This window comes from Halichoerus grypus, chromosome X, assembly GCF_964656455.1.
Source record: "Halichoerus grypus chromosome X, mHalGry1.hap1.1, whole genome shotgun sequence".
In the NCBI taxonomy this organism is placed as follows: Eukaryota; Metazoa; Chordata; class Mammalia; order Carnivora; family Phocidae; genus Halichoerus; species Halichoerus grypus.
In genome coordinates, this window is record NC_135727.1 from 9,238,414 (window position 1) to 9,257,247 (window position 18,834).

Here is an 18,834-nt window from a genome sequence, read left to right on the forward strand (position 1 = left end):
TGCCAATACAAACAGTAAAATTTCTTAACTCCTCAATCAGCTTTGCTGTTAGTCCTAGTACTGTACCTGCCAAATCTAAAATGTAAAGTTAATTCATAATACTAATGTCCTGTCAACCATAACTTTCTAAGCCTTTCAATGTATGTCAATTATACTCCTAATTCCTGGGTTGAATGCTCTTTAAATATTTATGTGGTATAGTATAAAATAGATTTGGTTATAGAGCAAATTAATTATGTTTCCCTAAATTGTATTCCAGAATGAATTGCATTCATTCAACAGGTATTTTTTGAATACCTCTTATGTGCTAGGCACTGAGAATTCAGCAGAAAACAAGATCAAGTTTCTGCTCTCACTGAGCTGACATTCTAGTGCCAGTAGTCAAACAAAAAATAAGTAAATTTATACCATATGTTAGATGATAGGTACTATGGAGAATAGTAAACAGGTGCTGTATAAAGAAATGTTGGCATGAAGAATAGAGAGTTAAGATTTTTTAAGGAATGGTCATTTAAGACCTCATTAAGAATGTGTGATTTTAGCAAAGATCAGAAGGAGATAATGTGAAGGAAACTAATATAATTGATAAATTACTCCATCATGTTCTGTGCTAAGTTAATTTGATCAGTTCTCTTATTTAGTCTTCACAAACACCAATAAAATAAATATTTTTTGTGAACATTTTACAGTTGGAGAAACAGAAGGTCAAAGAAATTACATAACTTTTAAAGCTACACTATTAATCGCTATGTTTCTCAAACTTCAAGAGTGCTACTTTAGGTTTTTGAATTGGTCTCCTTGAAGCTTCTTTTTCTAGGCTTGAAGTAAAGGGAATAGTGCCCCTCCAACATTTTTCTCCTGAGTACAGCAGCAATCTCTTTTAACTAGCAAAAATCATTCACAAGCCCTTCCTTATCTCTCTTCACTTGCACTTTTAATATCTCTTTTTGGGCTTTCAAACTTTCTAGTTGGTAGTGTGTTGATCCATCAGATCCCCTCTTCAGTGCCAATGCTGAAAATATCTTCTGCAAATGGCTCTCAACTGGGACCCTCAAAGGGCATTGCCTTCTTATCCAAGATTACAACTACCTTTCAACCAGGTGGTCTATGGACAATGATTGGCTGATGTGAGGGTTCAAAAGTCCAACCCCATTTCTTCAATTTGGTACAACTTTGAAAAGCTGGCATTCCAAGCTCCAGAGATTTCTGGAATATTCTCTAAGGCCCCATTTGCAAAGAAGTGGAGATAAGATTCTCTCTTTGTTCAACCTTGTTTCCTTACTGTCCTACAAGGCCATCTCCCTAGACTACTCCCAGTGAACCTTGTGCATATAACCACCCATCTCACAGTCTATTTCCAGGAAATCTGACCTAAAATTAATCTCTAACTGGTTCTAAAGATTGTACATTGTGAAAGTCTGCTTTTTATTCTGGCACCTCACTTTGAAATTCCATGTCTTTTCTACTGTGACAACTCAGTTCAAACTTCCAATTTAAAATACTGTTCTAGGTGAAGTGTGATCTGAACAAATTTAACATGGATCAAAGTAGTTCAGTACAGTTTGACTGAAATGCATCAGTGGGCTCTGATGAAAAATAAATCTGAAGAAGTAGGCACTGACCAGATCATGACATTCCTTATGGAGTTTTTTCTTTAGGAAACAAGGAGCCTTTGAATAGGTTTTAAGCAGGAGAGTAACAAAATCAGAGGCACACCTTATAAAGATGTCTCTGGTGGCAATGTAGAGAAAGGACTGGATGGATCTGGATAAGACTAGAGGCAAAGGGACCAATTGGAAGACTAATTTAGACAATACTTTTGGTAAAGAGATTGAAGGGGAGCAGAATTTGCCACCCCAAAATATGCCTTTTGGCATAAAGATTATCTTGAGCTGGCTATTTTTAAAGGAACAGAAGAAGGGGGAAAAGCTCTGAAAACCTAGTAGAAGTTACCTTTGGGTAAGAGACATGTGCATTTATGAGGAAAACCTCCATTTGTAAGGGTGTCTCCCTTCTTGTACCAGGAAGGGGGGAGGATGACTCTAATCTCTAGAAACTTTTATCACCAGACAAGGCAAGGACCTAAATCTGCGTAACAATCTTACCCTTGTTTATTGTGCCTTTTTCAGTCACCTCCCATAACCTGTTCCACAGCCCCAATATCTTTCATTTGTCTTTAGCTGGAGATGGTATTTCAGGTGGGGGCTTGGCTCATTTTGAGGAATTGCTCAGTTTTCCTGGGTCTCTTTTGTTGATGCAGGAGGTATACATGTTATTCAACTTCTGTTTGTTTTTCTCTTGTTAATCTTTTTATTCATTCATTTATTCGGAGTTCTTATTCTCTGTGTCTTTTTTATTCTTTTATTATAGGAGGTCTCAGCAAAGAACCTAGAAGGGTAGAGAGAAAATTATTTTTCACCCTCTACAACATGAAATTGTGCTTTTGCTTTCTACTTTCTTTCTTTCTTTCCTTCTTTTTTTATAAATTGTAAACATCTATCACTATATTAATATTTATGTGAATCCTAAAACAAATGAAACATAGGAATTAAAAGATATACGATCAAAAATAAATATAAATAGAATTTCTCTTATTTTCTTCCAACAACTCAATGAATGGTATTTATTTAACTTATCTTGGAATGCTCCTTTAGTGAGAAGTCTTGTATGAGGAATAAATGGAATGCTTTTCCTCATTCTCTTACTGGTGCAAAGAGATTTTTATTATCATTTCCTGCCATTATCATCCCATTTAACCTATAACATAATAGCTTTCATCAGTTCTCAAAATGGGTGTTATTCTCTACAATTACATTATATGTTGTTACTGCATTAAAAGGGCATGCAATGACGTATATTTTATATTGATAAGGTACCTAAATACACTACTGTTGGTGAGATGCTTGAATCCTTTTCAAGGGATCACGGGTACCTACAGGTTACAATGAATGAAACCCAAGGACTTTTTCTCTTATCATCTTCGTATTCCCTCTGTATTAAATTCTTTAGTTTTAATGTGTAAACTTTCTCAAGATCATAAACTGAAAAATGGCCTTTGAACAGTATTTGAAAGTTTATAATGAATCTAGCAGTAGCTAATTATCTTCCTAGCTTCACAGTTAAAATGAGGAGCAGGAATGATATTTCCCCATTTTGGACCAGCAGCAAATCTTGTTGGAGCTAGATCCACACCCTCAAGTGCCCTAAATCTTAATCCAGTGCTTATTGAAAATCTGTGTTGTTCTAGATTTCAGGTGAAAAAAATGCTATTTTTCTCCTCTACATGGAGTTATAGATAATTTGTTAATTAATATTTGATTATTTTTCAAGTACCTCCAGGGTAGTAATAGGAAATAATACTATGTGGGTTATCAGTCCCTTTGAATCACATTTTAAACGTCATTTTTTCACTGTTTTTGTACTTTATTAGAAAAATAACAACCAGAATTGTTGGAAGTATTCAGTAGAAATGGTGTAGTATTTACCTACGCTGGGGATGCAGAATCATTTGCTTCTTTTGTTTCTTTCTGCAAAAGAGATATGATAGCAATGAATTCATCCCAGCTTATAACAAAAGTATTCATCATAATATTTTTTAGGCAGAAAGAACTGTGTGCCCTTATTGAAAATGCTACCATATAGATGAATTATCTGATACAGCGAATAATATCTGTGAAAAATGTCTCCAAACTGCTAGGCTCTGTGATTCTTAGGATAGAAAAGTGACAGACAGGTTGTTAGAAGGATCTTATATCCTTTCCTATAGAAGGGCATCAAAGAAATGAAGGAACTCAGGAATGAAAGCTCCTATTGTGTTCTGCCTTTGTTTCTGAAGCAGGTAGGAGGGGGCTTACCTGAGTCATACCAGCTCATAACTCCCATCAGAGAGATTTTCCTAAGGGATGACTTTTGTCACCTACTATTTCAGAAATGATGTTTTACCCCAAGTAGGCTATTAGGTAAAAGACAGATTTATCCATGATTTCATGATCCTCCCTATCACTCAGTTTTATCATTCTGCTGTTTTCAAGCACTATGTGAATCTTGCTTAATGTCCAGGGTATCTTCTATTACTCTCCCCTCAGTCACCTTACCATGTTCCATCCCAACTGAGACACACTCTCTCCCTCTTTCTTTCTGTCTTTCTCTTTCTCTCTCTCCCTCTTTCTCTCCATCTCTACAAGATGTCTTGATTCCTTTATTGCTGGTTACCCCAATTCAACCTTAGCCTAGAATTAGCTTCCCAATCCAAATCCTATTTTGTTAATAAATGTTAACATTTGATTAATATTTTTTAAATGAAATAAACATATTGTAGGTAGAGCTGAGCTCCTCTTTGCATCTCTCCACAGTCCAATTTCTCTTTTCCCTAACCTGCCACAATCACCAGCAGGAATTTGTTAAATCCTTCTAGTACTCAATTTTATTCACATGACAGGAGTTGCCTCCATTTAATACGTAAATTTGTAGCATTGGCCAGCTATTGTTAATTTGTCTTCTTTACAGTTCTACATTCCTTCTCACAAACATTTATGAGGTTTATGTTTTCAGAAATCTGAGAGATGATTGTTTTGTTTTTCTTCAGTTTGCTAGTGAGGTTGAGCATTTTATCTTTTGTTTATTCTTGGACATTCCAATTCCCTCTTCTGCAAGATAACCATTTTCTGTTGTGTCTCATGTATTTGATTTTCTTTAAATGAATGTCACAAATAGCTTTTCCAAGTCTACAATTTGTTTTTTAACTCTCTTTGTGCTGTTTTTTGTATAGAACTTTAAAATTTTGTTTTTTTTAAGATTTTATTTATTTATTTATTTGACAGAGAGAGACACAGCAAGAGAGGGAACACAAGCAGGGCGAGTGGGAGAGGGAGAAGCAGGCTTCCCACTGAGCAGGGAGCCCTATGTGAGGCTCGATCCCAGGACCTGGGATCATGACCTGAGCCGAAGGCAAATGCTTAATGACTGAGCCACCCAGGCGCCCCTAGAACTTTAAAATTTTGAAATAATCAACTCTATCAATTTTTTTCTTTATGTGTGCTTTCTGTGTCATGCTTAAGAGATCCTTTCCTATCACAAGGTCACAAAGATGTCATTTATATTTTCTTATTATAGTTATATAGTTTGTATTAAACATTTACATAGTTAAGCATTTTTAATTTATTCTGGGTATGGCAAGGTACAGTTTTGTATTTTTAACATATGGCAAGCCAATTTCCCCAGTTAATTGTAACACCAACCATATCATGTATCAATGTATACAGATCTTTTCCTGGGTCATCTGTTCTGTTCCATTGATCAGCATCAGTACTATTAAGATAACTTTGTCCTAAACCTTGATATATGGAAGAAAAAGTCTCTCCTGGTATTGTTTACTTACAAGGATAATTTTAAGGTTTCTCGGACTTTTAGTCCTCATTATGAATCTTAGAATCTAGTGCAAAAAATTTCCTTATAAGATTTTGATTGGAACAGCATTGAATTTATAGATTAATTTGGAAGAAAATATTCATTTTGTGATATTGAGCTTTCCCATTCTTGAATATAGTTTATTCTCCATTTGCTCAGGACTTCTGTGTTCTTTGAAAATATCATATACCTTTCTCTTTAAAGGTATATCTGTTTTTAAAAGATTGTATTTATTTATTTGAGAGAGAGAAAACATGAGTGGGGGGGGGGGCACAGAGGGAGAAGCACATACTCTGCTCTCCATCCCAGGACCCTGGGATCATGACCTGAGCCAAAGGCAGACGCTTAACTGACTGAGCCACCCAGGTGCCCCTAAAGGTATATCTTAACATGTTTTTAGTTTTATTCCAAGGAAGTTACACTTTAAACTATTACAACACTGGATGTTTCTTTTCTGTTGCATTTTTTAATTGATTATTGCTGGGGTATAGAAACACTGTTGGTTTCCCTATCTTGTGTTTAGTAACCTTACTGGACTTTCTTGTCAGTTTTGTTTTGGAAAACCAACCTCTATGCTTTGGAGTGAAAATATAATGTGAAGGCAGAGTTTGGGATAAAGAGAAACAATAGCTTTATTGCTTTGCTGGACAAAGGAGGCCATAACAGCCCTCATGGAGGAAGGGGCTTGGAGGTTTCATAGGGAAATACAAGATCTAGCTTGTTTCTCCAGGAATTGTGTATGTGTGGCCAGCCTTGTTCATCATGTTTTCAGGGTGGTACTGGGTTCCTAAAACAAAAGGCTAAGAAAGGAGGAGGAGAGATTTGCAGAAGAGAGGAAAAAGGTTACTTTAAAATAGAGATTCATGGGGCACCTCAGTGGCACAGTCAGTTAAGCGTCTGACTCCTGGTTTCAGCTCAGGCCATGATCTCAGGGTCTTTAGATCAAGCCCAGGGTCCGGCTCCAGGCTCAGCACAGTCTGCTTCAGACTCTCTTTCCCTCTCCTCTGTCCCCCTCCCTTTAAAATAAATAAATAAATCTCTAATAAAAAATAAAATAGAGATTCACTGAAGCATTAGTGCAGCTATTTTAATTTTTGTTAAACTTAGTGCTTTTAAGTGGTTTCAGTTTCATTTGCTTGTGACTCCTAGTTTCTCTATGAGGAAATCCTATCATCAACAAAAATGACAATTTTGTCTCTCTCTTTGTTTTGATTTTATTTATTTATTTATTTATTTATTTATTTTAAATTCAATTAGCCAACATATAGTACATCATTAGTTTTTGACGTAGTGTTCAATGATTCATCAGTCTTATATAACACCCAGTGCTCCATACATCACGTGCCCTCCTTAATGCCCATCACCCAGTTACCCCATCCCCCCACCCTCCTCCCCTCCAGCAACCCTCAGTTTGTTTCTTAGAGTCAAGTGTTCTTTTGATTTTAATATATCTTCTTTTTCTTACAGTGTTTCGTTTAGAACTTGCAACACAATGTTAAATAGTAGGAGTGATAGCAGGAATATTTGTTTTGTTCCTGAATATAATAGACATGATTCTAATGTTTTACTATTAAATGTGCTTTGTCTTAGGTTTTTTTATAGATAGCATTTATCAGATTAAGAAAGTATTAATCTATTCCTAATTAATAATTTCAGTCATGAAAGTTTAACTCTTACTGAATTGTTTTTTGCCATCTGTTGATATTGTTTTCTTCTTTAACTATCAGTGTGATAAATTGCATGGATTTTCTGATATTGATGCATCCTTATATTCCTAAGATAAACATCCTTGATCATTATGTTTATGTACATGTGTGAATGCATGTGCGCACATAGCTGGATTAAATTTGATAATATGTTTAGGATTTTTCTTTTATGCTATATGCTTATGTTGATGAAGGAAAAATATGTCCTCTTCCCTTCAAGGTTCTTCTAGCTAGTCTAAGAATAAAACTGACATGAAAAAGATTAATAGGAAGAAAGTAAAAGTTTAATTACATGTATACCACCTATATACATTGGAGAGACCCAGGAAAACCATAACTCCCCAAAATGGCTGAAACCATCAATTTAAATACCATCTCCAGCCAAAGATAAAAGATGACTGGGGGGGGGAGTCAGTTATGGAAGGTTACCAGGAACAGTACAGTAAGCAAAGGTAAGGTGCTTATGCAGATTTAAGTCCATGCCTTCTCCACTAACAGTTTCTACAGGTTTATAGAGTCATTCCCCTCTTCTTAGTACTGAGAAAGATACCCTTACAAATGGAGATTTTCCTCATACATGTAAATGTCTTTTATAAAAGGGTAACTAGGGATACCCAGGTGGCTCACTTGCTTAAGCTCAGGTCATGATCTCAGGGTCCTTGGATTGCACTCAGCACAGAGTCTGCTTGAGATTCTCTCTCCCTCTGCCCCTCCCCGCCGCTCTCTCTCTCAAATAAATAAATCTTTTTTTTAAAAAAGGGTAACTAACTTCTACTTTGTTTTCAAAGCTTCTATTGTGTCCACAGTTTCTTAAAAATAACTAGCTTAGCGTAATCAGTATGCCAAAGAGACATATATTATGGTGGCAGAATTAGCACCCCTACATTTATTTTTGTACTGCTCTTATTTGGTACAAAGGTTATAATAGTTTCATTAATTGTGTTGAATAGCTTTCTCTCGTTTTTATTCCTGGAAATAATTTGTATTATAGAAAGACTATCAATTGCTTGAATATTTCATGAAATTTGCCTGAAAAATTTCTTGTCATTCATATCTTTTTTATTGGGATGGAGGTAAAAATTGACTACCAGTTCAATTTTATTAGTGACTGTAGATATATTTATTTATTTATTTAAATATGTTTTAATAATTAATCTCAAACATTTTGTCAAGTTAATATTGTTAGTATTCTCTTATGATTTAAAAAATTTTATAACTATGTAAATTTTTCCCCTATCTCATTCAGTTTTGCACTCTCCCCTTCTTTATTTTTCTTGATCTGTTTTGTTTGTTTTTAATTTTTTTATTGGTCTTTTCAGAGAACTAGTCTTTGGATTTATTGATCTTCTCTATTTTGCTTTGTGTAGGTCTTCTGGTATCTAGTTTTGCTGATATAACTCAGCCTAATAATGGTCATTTTGTTTTAGTTAATCTGTCTCTTTTATTTTTTTTTTTAAACATTATTTATTTATTTTAGAGAGAGAAAAATAGTGGGTGAGCAGGGAGAGGGAAAGAGAGAGGGAGAGAAGAAGACTCCCCGCTGAGATCATGACCTGAGCCAAAATCAAGAGTCAGAGGCTTAACCAACTGGGCCACCCCGGCACCCCTAATCTGTCTCTTTTCTTTGGTGATTTTTCAGATTAATGTTTGTCCTTCATGTTTTTTAATTTTTCTGCAGTGTACCTTACCTATGTATGCCCTAGATTCTGGGAACAAAATGTGGAATATCATCTCCTGCTCATTTTGTCTAACATTAAGGTACAGAGCAGGAGAATAGTTGACTTATGAAACAGTCATTCATCTGGTAACTGTTCTTGCCTCTTTCTCCCCTACTGCTTAGTCTCAGTTGTCTGACCCAAGGGACGATATAGGAGCTGGCTGAAGCTATACTGATGTATAGATGTATAAGAACCCAAGTGCTGGGCGCTTGGGTGGCTCAGTCGTTAAGCGTCTGCCTTCGGCTCGGGTCATGATCCCAGGGTCCTGGGATCGAGTCCCACATCGGGCTCCCTGCTCGGCAGGAGGCCTGCTTCTCCCTCTCCCACTCCCCCTGCTTGTGTTCCTGCTCTCGCTATTCTCTCTCTGTCAAATAAATAAACAAAATCTTTAAAAAAAAAAAAAAAAAGAACCCAAGTGCCTTTAGGTATTCCATCAGGTTCTATACTTTCTTGACTTCAGATGCCTACCATTGCTACAGCACTTTTTGTGTCTACCGTGAGCAAGATCCAAAAGTTTTTTCTCCCTGAATAGAATTTACACTGCTACAAATATCCTCAAGTTTGGACAGGTTATCACTCCCATAGCAGGTAAAATATTCTGTCCAAATGAAATAGTATGTGTCTTGAGCAGCATGTCCAGGCAAGGGGCAGTTAGGGATCTTTTATAACTCAGGACCTGCCAACATCTGCTGTGGCATACTACTCTCTCTCAAAAAAGAATTTCCTATTTTGTTTTCTTGAACTTCCCCCCCACCTTGGCAGGCATTTACCAGTGCTACATAGGGGAAAAAATCAGCAATTTTCAAAATTAATTTAAATACTTTGTTATTAATTTAATGTTATATAATAAAATTAGTGATGCATTAAACAATTGACATTCTGCTCTGAATTTGAGAGGTATTTCTTAAATGATATTGGCATGGAATATCCACATTTATGTTCCCTTTTATTAGCACTGCTGATTCACGGAACTATATGCACTCAGTATGAAGTGTGAGAGAGGGCAAAATGACATCCACTTCAAAAGGCTTAATTCCTTGAGTCAGCATGACATGATAGATGTCATTTGCTGTTTTTTTAGAACCCTCTCATTTCCTACATGCCTCTTAAGGTGTAATCAACTCGCCATGCTGAGTGTGAGTCAAGGATTTAAAAATAAGCATTTTGTATAATACTGCCCCTAAATGCAAGGCAACTTCTCCATCAGGTATTCAGCCAAAGAAATAGGGAACTGTTTCAGTAAGGGAAAAAGAGATGGCTATGATTTGGGCCTTATTAGCTTGCTTTAGAACTTAACTTTTGCCGTAAGATAAAGTCTACTATCTGGTACTGAATGCTAATTTATGTTCTCATCGTGGAATAATGCCTAGCAAACCCACTATTCAGCCTATGATGAACTTTTCCATTTAGAAAACTATATTCATAAGTCAGACTTTACTTAGGCCTAGAACTTAACATATGAATATGTCCAAACATGGCTTCTGGATGGGAAATGCAGGGTCTGTGAAATCTAAAACTATTTGCCTTTTCTTAGTGATGACTAGAACCATGGAATGAAGGAAAATCTCCTTAGTAAGAAAGTAGTTTGCACAGAATATCAATCAACTATTATTTTTTTTTTACCTAGCTGGTTATCAAGTTAAGAAAACAAAACAATAATATCTGATATTGGCAAAGCATGGAGAAATCAGTACTCTCACTCACTGTTGTTGGAAATACAGATTAACAAAAGCTTTCTTTGAGAACTGTTTGATAGTATCAGCAATTCACATGAAGAAACCCTTTGATGTGCCATTTCTATTTCTCTAATTTTTTCCTGCAAGAAATACTGATTCACGTGCTCAAAAATGTATGGGCAGAGATTTCTACTGCAGTAATGTTTATAATAGTACAAATTTTGGTAACATAAATGCTCAGATAGAGGAATGGCTAAATAAACTATAATATATCCATTCTATAACATTCAGTGTCTCATGAAAAAATAAAATGGGGTAGATCTATGTATACTGATATAGACAGATGCACAAGATCATGGTTAAGTGCAAAAACAATCTTCAGAATCCTGTGGAGTGCTGTACAATTTCCTCCCCAAACTGTTTGCTTTCTATTATCTTCTCAGGTTATTACTTTATTCTTAGGTTGTATACAGTTCACATTTGGATCACTTTAATGTTATAATTCTCTGTCTCTCAGGAGAATTAAAACAGCTGTTCAACTATATGTCATTCTCCATCTGTATGTGACTATATATGTTACAGAAAAACACTAAACCCTGGCAAATTATCTCAATGAATAGGAAATAAACTTCCAGACGTTTTCTTTTTTGGGAATATAATTTTAAAAGTAAACCTTTTGAAATAAAATAAACAAATTACAAAAGTAACACATGACTTTTAAGCCTGCAAATGAAATAATAGGTCAGTAATATAGAGAGTTATAAGGGAAAATACCCTTTACCTTATCCCAAATTCAAATTCTCTCCTTAGATAACCACTTAAAACATGCTGGTTTGGAATATTTCAGATCTCTTCCTGGGTATCTACTTATACATACCTACATCTGATAACTATAGCTCTCTGTAACTAAGCATTCTTTTCCCTATTTTAAACAAAGATGACATTGTACGACAAACGATATTCTGCAGGGTTTAGTAAATGTTCTCCTCAAGAGAGGTCCAAGTGGTTTTCACCCTTGTATCACTACTCCATATTCAAATTCTTGGGAAATGATAGATCAATGGGTCACATGTTCTCCCCTTCCAGGAGATAGCAAACTACCTTTATTGATCATTCCACCAAGACTTTCTGAAATGATAGAGGGATACTTCTCCAAAAGAAAGTTGAAGTGTCAAAAGGTGATAAAATAAACATCAAATGGGCAACAACAACAGAAGGTTACATCTCTGTACTAGACTTGCTCAACTGACTGGGGAGAACATTCAAGAAAACAAAATATAGACTATAAGAGAGAGGGGGTTCGTGGGTGGCTCAGTTGGTTAAGCATCAGACTCTTGATCTCAGCTCAGGTCTTAATCTCAGGGTCATGAGTTCAAACCTCTCACTGGGCTCCGTGCTGGGTGTGGAGCCTACTTAAAAAAAGAGAGAGAGAGAGGAGCATATGAAGTGTCATGGTGCAAACATGAGGGAGCAACTAACTTTCCTTGGAAATTTAGAGAAATCTTAATGTGGCTTAAGGGATGATTAGTTAGTGAATGGAATTCCAGGCACTGAAGCATGAAAATAGGGTAAAATGGTGGTTATGTAGAACCTACCCCTCCTTCAAAGTCCAAATCAATTCCCATAATTGCTTATTATCTGATTTTCTAACTACTTATCATATGACTTCCTTATTTAGAATTTCATCAAACAATATGTTACATTTATCCTAAAGCCTTTCATGTGCATGTACCATGTTTTGGTATTAAACATAAATAGATGTTTCATTTGTTATGAAAACTAAGATAATTTAAGAGATTAAATATGTCTAGTCTATATATGATCTAATATGTTTAAGACCTGAATTGCTACCGGTGTTACTAATTTGACCTCTTCCTTTTATGGATAACATTACTTTGAGGTTAAGAACAGGGACCTCTCTGATTAATTTTGTAACCCTTCAATTAATATTTCACTGTTTTATGACATGATTTTGTGGAAATATTAAATCATCAATACAGTTGGTTAGTTTGTAGCTTTTTCCAAAATTGCCAGAGGAGAAGGATTTGGTTGCTGAAAATGTCAGTGTCCCAACTATAGTATGATGAATTTTATTTCAATCACCTTTCCATCTCTGACCTAAGAAAATAATATTATTATTATTATAACATCACCTCTGATGTCCTTGAGGCTTTTGAACAACTGTACATTGCTTGCAGAGAGAGATTTGACATCTGAGATTAGGACAGGTGAATGGAAAGGGAAGAATATATACAGAAGCCCAATTTAGTTCTGTATCCCTTGACCTAATCTCAGAAAGAGGGGTAGTGAGGTTAAAAAAAAGACTAATAAATCCTATAGCTAATGGCAACATTTCCCAAGGCATATTGGCTGATTTTTGACAGAATTTTTAAAGGGAAAAATAACAGTATCAATTATATGTTTATCATTTTTAGAGTAATTTAATCTTTCTGATAGAAGGATAGTATATGTTAGGGACTGAATGTTTGTGTCTCCTTCAAATTTATATGTTGAATCTGTAGCCCTTAATGTGATAGTATTTGCAAAGAGGTCTTTGAGAAGTAATTAGGTTTAGATAAGGGCATAAGAGTGAAACCCTTGAGGTGGAATGAGTGCCTTTATAATAAGAGGCAAAAACAGGAGAACTTTCTCTCTCCGTGTGTGAAGATACAGCAGGAAAACAGCAATCTGTGATCCAGAAAAAGGGCCCTCAGCAGAACCTGACCATGCTATGACCAGTGCTGTGCACTGTGATCAGGAACTTCCAGCCTCCAGAACTATGAGAAATAGATATCTGTTGTTTAAATCACCCAGTTTGTGGTATTTTGTTAAAGTAGCCCAAACTGACTAAGATGTCATATTAAGATAAAAAATGTAAGCTTTTCTCATATAAAGTTTATTTCAAATCTTTGCAAGTAGGGTTTGAGTAAAAATATCAGGACTTCCCATTTCAGCTCCAATATATAAAGAACATGGAAGTTGTCATTCCATCCTTAAAATAACAAAAAGCTGAACACACTTAAAATCAATAAAATTTCTTGGAATTATCATGGAATTGAGATATCAAGGCAAACTGCCATCCTGAAATCTAGAGGGACAAGATGAATCCAAAGAATCATAGCCAATATTTTCTTACCTGGAGCAAGCTACTGAAACCATAACTAGTAACAATTAAATGGTAATTTTGACAAGTTTCTGGAGGCTGAGTGTGGACTAGTTTGAGAATGAGAAACTCCTGTGGGCCACAGTCTTAGGGTACCCCTCCAACTTCTGTAGTTTTAATTCTCACCATGTTCTCATGATGTATTAGTTTGCTCAGGCTGCCATAACAAACAGACCCACAGAGTGGGTAGCTTACACAACAGAAATTCATTTTCTCACAGTTCTGGAGTCTAGAAGTCCAAGATCAACGTGCTGGCAGGTTTGGTTTTCTTAAGACTCTCTCTTTGGTTTGTAGATGGCTGCCTTCTTGCTGTATCCTTACAGTGACTTTCCTCTGTGTACATGGGCCCCTGGTATGTCTTTGTGTGTCCCAATCATCTCTTATAAGGACACCAGTCAAATTGGATTAGGGCCAACCCTAATGGCTTCATTTTAACTTAATCAATTTTTAAAGGCCCTATCTCCAAACATAGTCACATTGTGAAGTACTGGGTGTGAGGGATTCAACATAGGAATTTTGGAGGGGACACAATTCAGCCTATAACACATGGCAAACAACTAAGAAAAATAACCTTAAGCCCTGTCAGGAAGAGGGGGAAAGTAAGTTTTGAGATATATCCATAACAGGAAGTCTACTATGCAGGGGAAAATTTTACCTATCCCATATCCCACCTTAGGAAGGGAATTTTTCCCACTGTAGCCCCCTCTAGTCTTCTGGTATCAGAAGACAGGGATTAAGGCAGGAATGGTAACTAAAAAATATTTGCAGAGTTTATAGCCCAGGGACACAGGATCTCTCAATGACTGAGATTTAGTCATAAGATTATAGAATGCTTCCCTTCCTCAACATCTTACTAGTACACCAAAAGGGCTCCAGTATAATAACTGTGGTTTTTATGCTGAAAGAGCTGCGAATTGCAGACACTTTTTTGAGGAGTACTTAGGGAAGTCAAAAGTCAACAGAGGAGACAAAAACAAGGACAATAGAGGAATTCAAAGGCTCTGAAATCTACATCTATAGGAAAGTTTAAACATAGCCTAACTCCTGTCCATAATAACATAATACTTCACACTAAAGGTCCTTTTACCTCAGTTCCTAGTCCCAATACATCATGGCCACCTTTCAACATAAAAATTAAGATGTATACTAATAGGCAAGAAAAACACAGTCTGAAGAGACAAAGCAAGCATCAGAATCAGATATGACATATAATTAGGAATTATCATACGAGGATCTTAAATTAACTGTGATTAATATGATAAAGGTTCTAATGGCAAAAGTAGGTAACATACAAAAACAGATGCTTAATATAAACACAGAGATGGAAACTCTAAGAAAGAATCAACAGAAAATTCTAGAAATTCTAGAAATCACAAACACATGTGGAAATGCAAAATAGTAAAGCTACTTTGGAAGAAACTTTGGTGGTTTCTTACAAATCTAAACATAGTCTTTCATATGATTTGGCAATCATACTCCCTGGTATTTGCTCAAATGAGTTGAAAACGTATGTCCACACAAAAACCTGTGCACAAATATTTATAGCGGCTTTATTCATAATTGCCAAAACATGGATGAAACCAAGATGTTCTTCAAAAGGTGAATGGATTAAAAAAAACAAAACTGTGGTACATTCATTAAATAGGATATTATTCAGCAATAAATGAAATGAGCTGTAAAGCCATGAAAAGACATGTAACAACCTTAAATGCATATTACTAAGTGAAAGAAGCTGATCTTAAAAGGCCACATGCTGTATTGTAGGATCATAGACCTAATGCAAAATATGAACTTATAAAATGTTTAAAAGAAAGTTAGGAGAAAATCTAGGTAACCTTGGGTTTGAAGGTCAGTTTCTAAAAACAGTTTCAAAAGCATAATCCATGAAAGAAAATACTGGTGTATTTGACCTTATTGAAATTAAAAACTTCTGCTCTGCAAAATACACTGTTAAGAGTATGATAGACCAGCCACAGACAGGGAGAAAATATTTGCAAAACACATATCTGATAAAGAACTTCTTTCCAAAATATAAAAATAATTTTTAAATCTCAGCTATAAGAAAGTAAACACCCTAGTTAGAATATGGGCAAATATCTGAACATACATCTCACCAATGAAGAAGAACTGATGGTAAATAAGCATATGAAAAGGTGCTCAACATCCTTTTTATTAGGGACTTGGCACTTAAAATAGCAATTAGATAACAGTACTATTATGGTGTAAATTGTGTCTCCTCAAAGATATGTTGAAGTTATATCCCCCACTACTTGTGATTGTGATCTTATTTGGAAATAGGGTCTTTGCAGATTTAATCGAGTTGAGGTCATTAGAGTTGACCCTAATCCAGTATGACTTTGTGTCCTTATAAGAAAGGAAATGTTCAAACGCATACAGGGAGAATGCTATGTGGTTGCAGTGGCAGAGACTGGAGTGATGCAGCTGCAAGCCAAGGAATACCAAGGATCGAAGCTAAGAAGAAGCAAGAAAGGATTCTTCTTACAGGCTCAGAGTGATCATAGCCAGTTGACACCTTGATTTGAGACTTCCAGCCTTCAGAACTCTGAGAGAATAAATTTATGCAAACTACCAAGTTTGTGATTTGTTACAACCACCACAGGAGACTAATACAACTACACACCTATTAGAATGGCTAAAATCCAGAAAACTGACATTACCAGCTTTTTTCTCTTTCCAAGTTATTTAAATTCCAATTAGTTAACATAGAATCTAGTATTACACTATATGTTAACCAACTGGCATTAAAATAAAAACATAAAAAATAATTCCAGTTAACATACAGCATAATATTAGTTTCAAGTATAGAATTTGGTGATTCATCACTTACAACACCCAGTGCTCATCACAACAGGTGCACTCCTTAATCCCCATCACCTATTTCACCCATCCCCCCACCCACCTCCCCTCTGGTAACCAGCAGTTTGTTCTTTTTTTTTTTTTTTTTTTTTTTAAGATTTTTATTTATTTATTGAGAGAGAGAGAATGATAGAGAGAGAACATGAGAGGGTGGAGGGTCAGAGGGAGAAGCAGACTCCCCGCCGAGCAGGGAGCCCGACGCGGGACTCGATCCCGGGACTCCAGGATCATGACCCGAGCCGAAGGCAGTCGCCTAACCAACTGAGCCACCCAGGTGCCCCAGCAGTTTGTTGTTCTAAGAGTCTGTTTTATGATTTGCCTCTCTCTCTCTCTCTTTTTTTCTCCTATGTTAATCTGCCTTATTAAATTCCACATATGAGTGAAATCATATGGTATTTGTCTTTCTCTGACTGACTTATTTTGCTTAGCATAATACTAGCTCCATCCATGTCATTGCAAATGGCAAGATTTCATTCTTTTTTTATAGCTGAGTAAAATTCCATCACATACACACACACACACACACACACACACACACACACACACACACCACTTCTTCTTTATCCATTCATCAGTCAATGGACATTTGGGCTGTTTCCATAATTTGGCTATTGTTGATAATGCTGCTATAAACATTGTGGTGCATGTATCCCTTTGAATTAATATTTTTATATTCTTTGGGTAAATACCTAGTAGTGCAATTGCTGGGTCATAGGGTAGTTCCATTTTTAACTTTTTGAGGAACATCCATACTGTTTTCCAGAGTGGCTGCACCAGTTTGCATTTCAGGAAGGTTGCCCTTTCTCTGCATCCCTGCCAACACTTGTTGTTTCTTGTGTTGTTGATTTTAGCCATTCTATTAGGTATGAAGTGGTATCTCATTGTAGTTTTGATTTGTATTTCCCTGATGATGAGTGATGATGAAGATCTTTTCATGTGTCTATTGGCCATCTGTATGTTTTCTTTGGAAACACGTCTATTCATGTCTTCTGCCCATTTTTAAATTGGATTATTTGTTTGGGGGGTGTTGAGTTGTATAAGTTCTTTATATATTTTGGATACTAATCCTTTATCAGATATGTCATTTGCAAATATCTTCTCCAATTCTGTAGGTTGCCTTTTAGTTTTGTTGATCATTTCCTTCACTGTGCAGAAGCTTTTTATCTTGATGAGGTCCCAGTAGTTTATTTTTGCTTTTGTTTCCCTTGCCTCAGGAGACATCTAGAAAGAAGTTGCTATAATCAATGGCAGAGAGGTTACTGCCTGTGTTCTCCTCTAGGATTTTGATGGGTTCCTGTCTCATATTTAGGTCTTTAATCCATTTTGAATTTATTTTTGTGTATGGTATAAGAAAGTGGTCTGGTCTAATTCTTCTGCATGTTGCTGTCCAGTTTTCCCAGCACCATTTATTGAAGAGACTGTCCTTTTTTCATTGGATATTCTTTCCTGCTTTGTCAAAGATTAGTTGACCATAGAGTTGAGGGTCCATTTCTGGGCTCTCTATAATGTTCCATTGATCTATGTGTCTGTTTTTGTGCCAGTACCATACTGTCTTGATGATTACAGCTTTGTAATACAACTTGAAGTCTGGAATTGTGATGCCTCCAGCTTTGCTTTTCTTTTTCAGGATTGCTTATGACAATACCAATTTTTTACTAAGATGTATAGGAACAAGAACTCTCATTAATTGCTGGTGGGAATGAAAAATGATACAGCCAGTTTGAAAACAGTATGGTAGTTTCTTACAAAACTAAGCATTTTCTTACTATATAAGCCAGCAATCATGCTCTTAGGTATTTCCCCAAGTGATATGAAAACTTGTGCTCATCCAAAAGCTAGAAAATTAATGTTCACAGTAGCTTTATTCATAGTAGCTCCAAACTAGGAGCAACCAAGATATCCTTCATTAGATGAATTGATAAACAATCTGTCGTTCATCCAGACAATGAAATATTATTCAGTGCCAAAAACAAATGAGTTATCAAGCCACAAAATGTCATAGCTGAATTTTAAATGCATATTTCTAGGTGAAAGAACCCAGTCTAAAAAAGCTACATACTGTGATTCCAACTATATGACATTCTGGAAAAGGCTAACTCAGTATGCAGACATATATTTCCTTGTGCTGTTATCTGAGGTGGCCTAGAAGCAATGACAACCCTAGCAACACTTAGTATACCTAATGCCCTGATCCTGGTTTCTAATGCTATTGTCAAATAAAAGGGCCCCTTGGAGAAATGGCTGATTCTAGGACTAGGGCAGGAAATATAAAAAATGAATCTGGATCA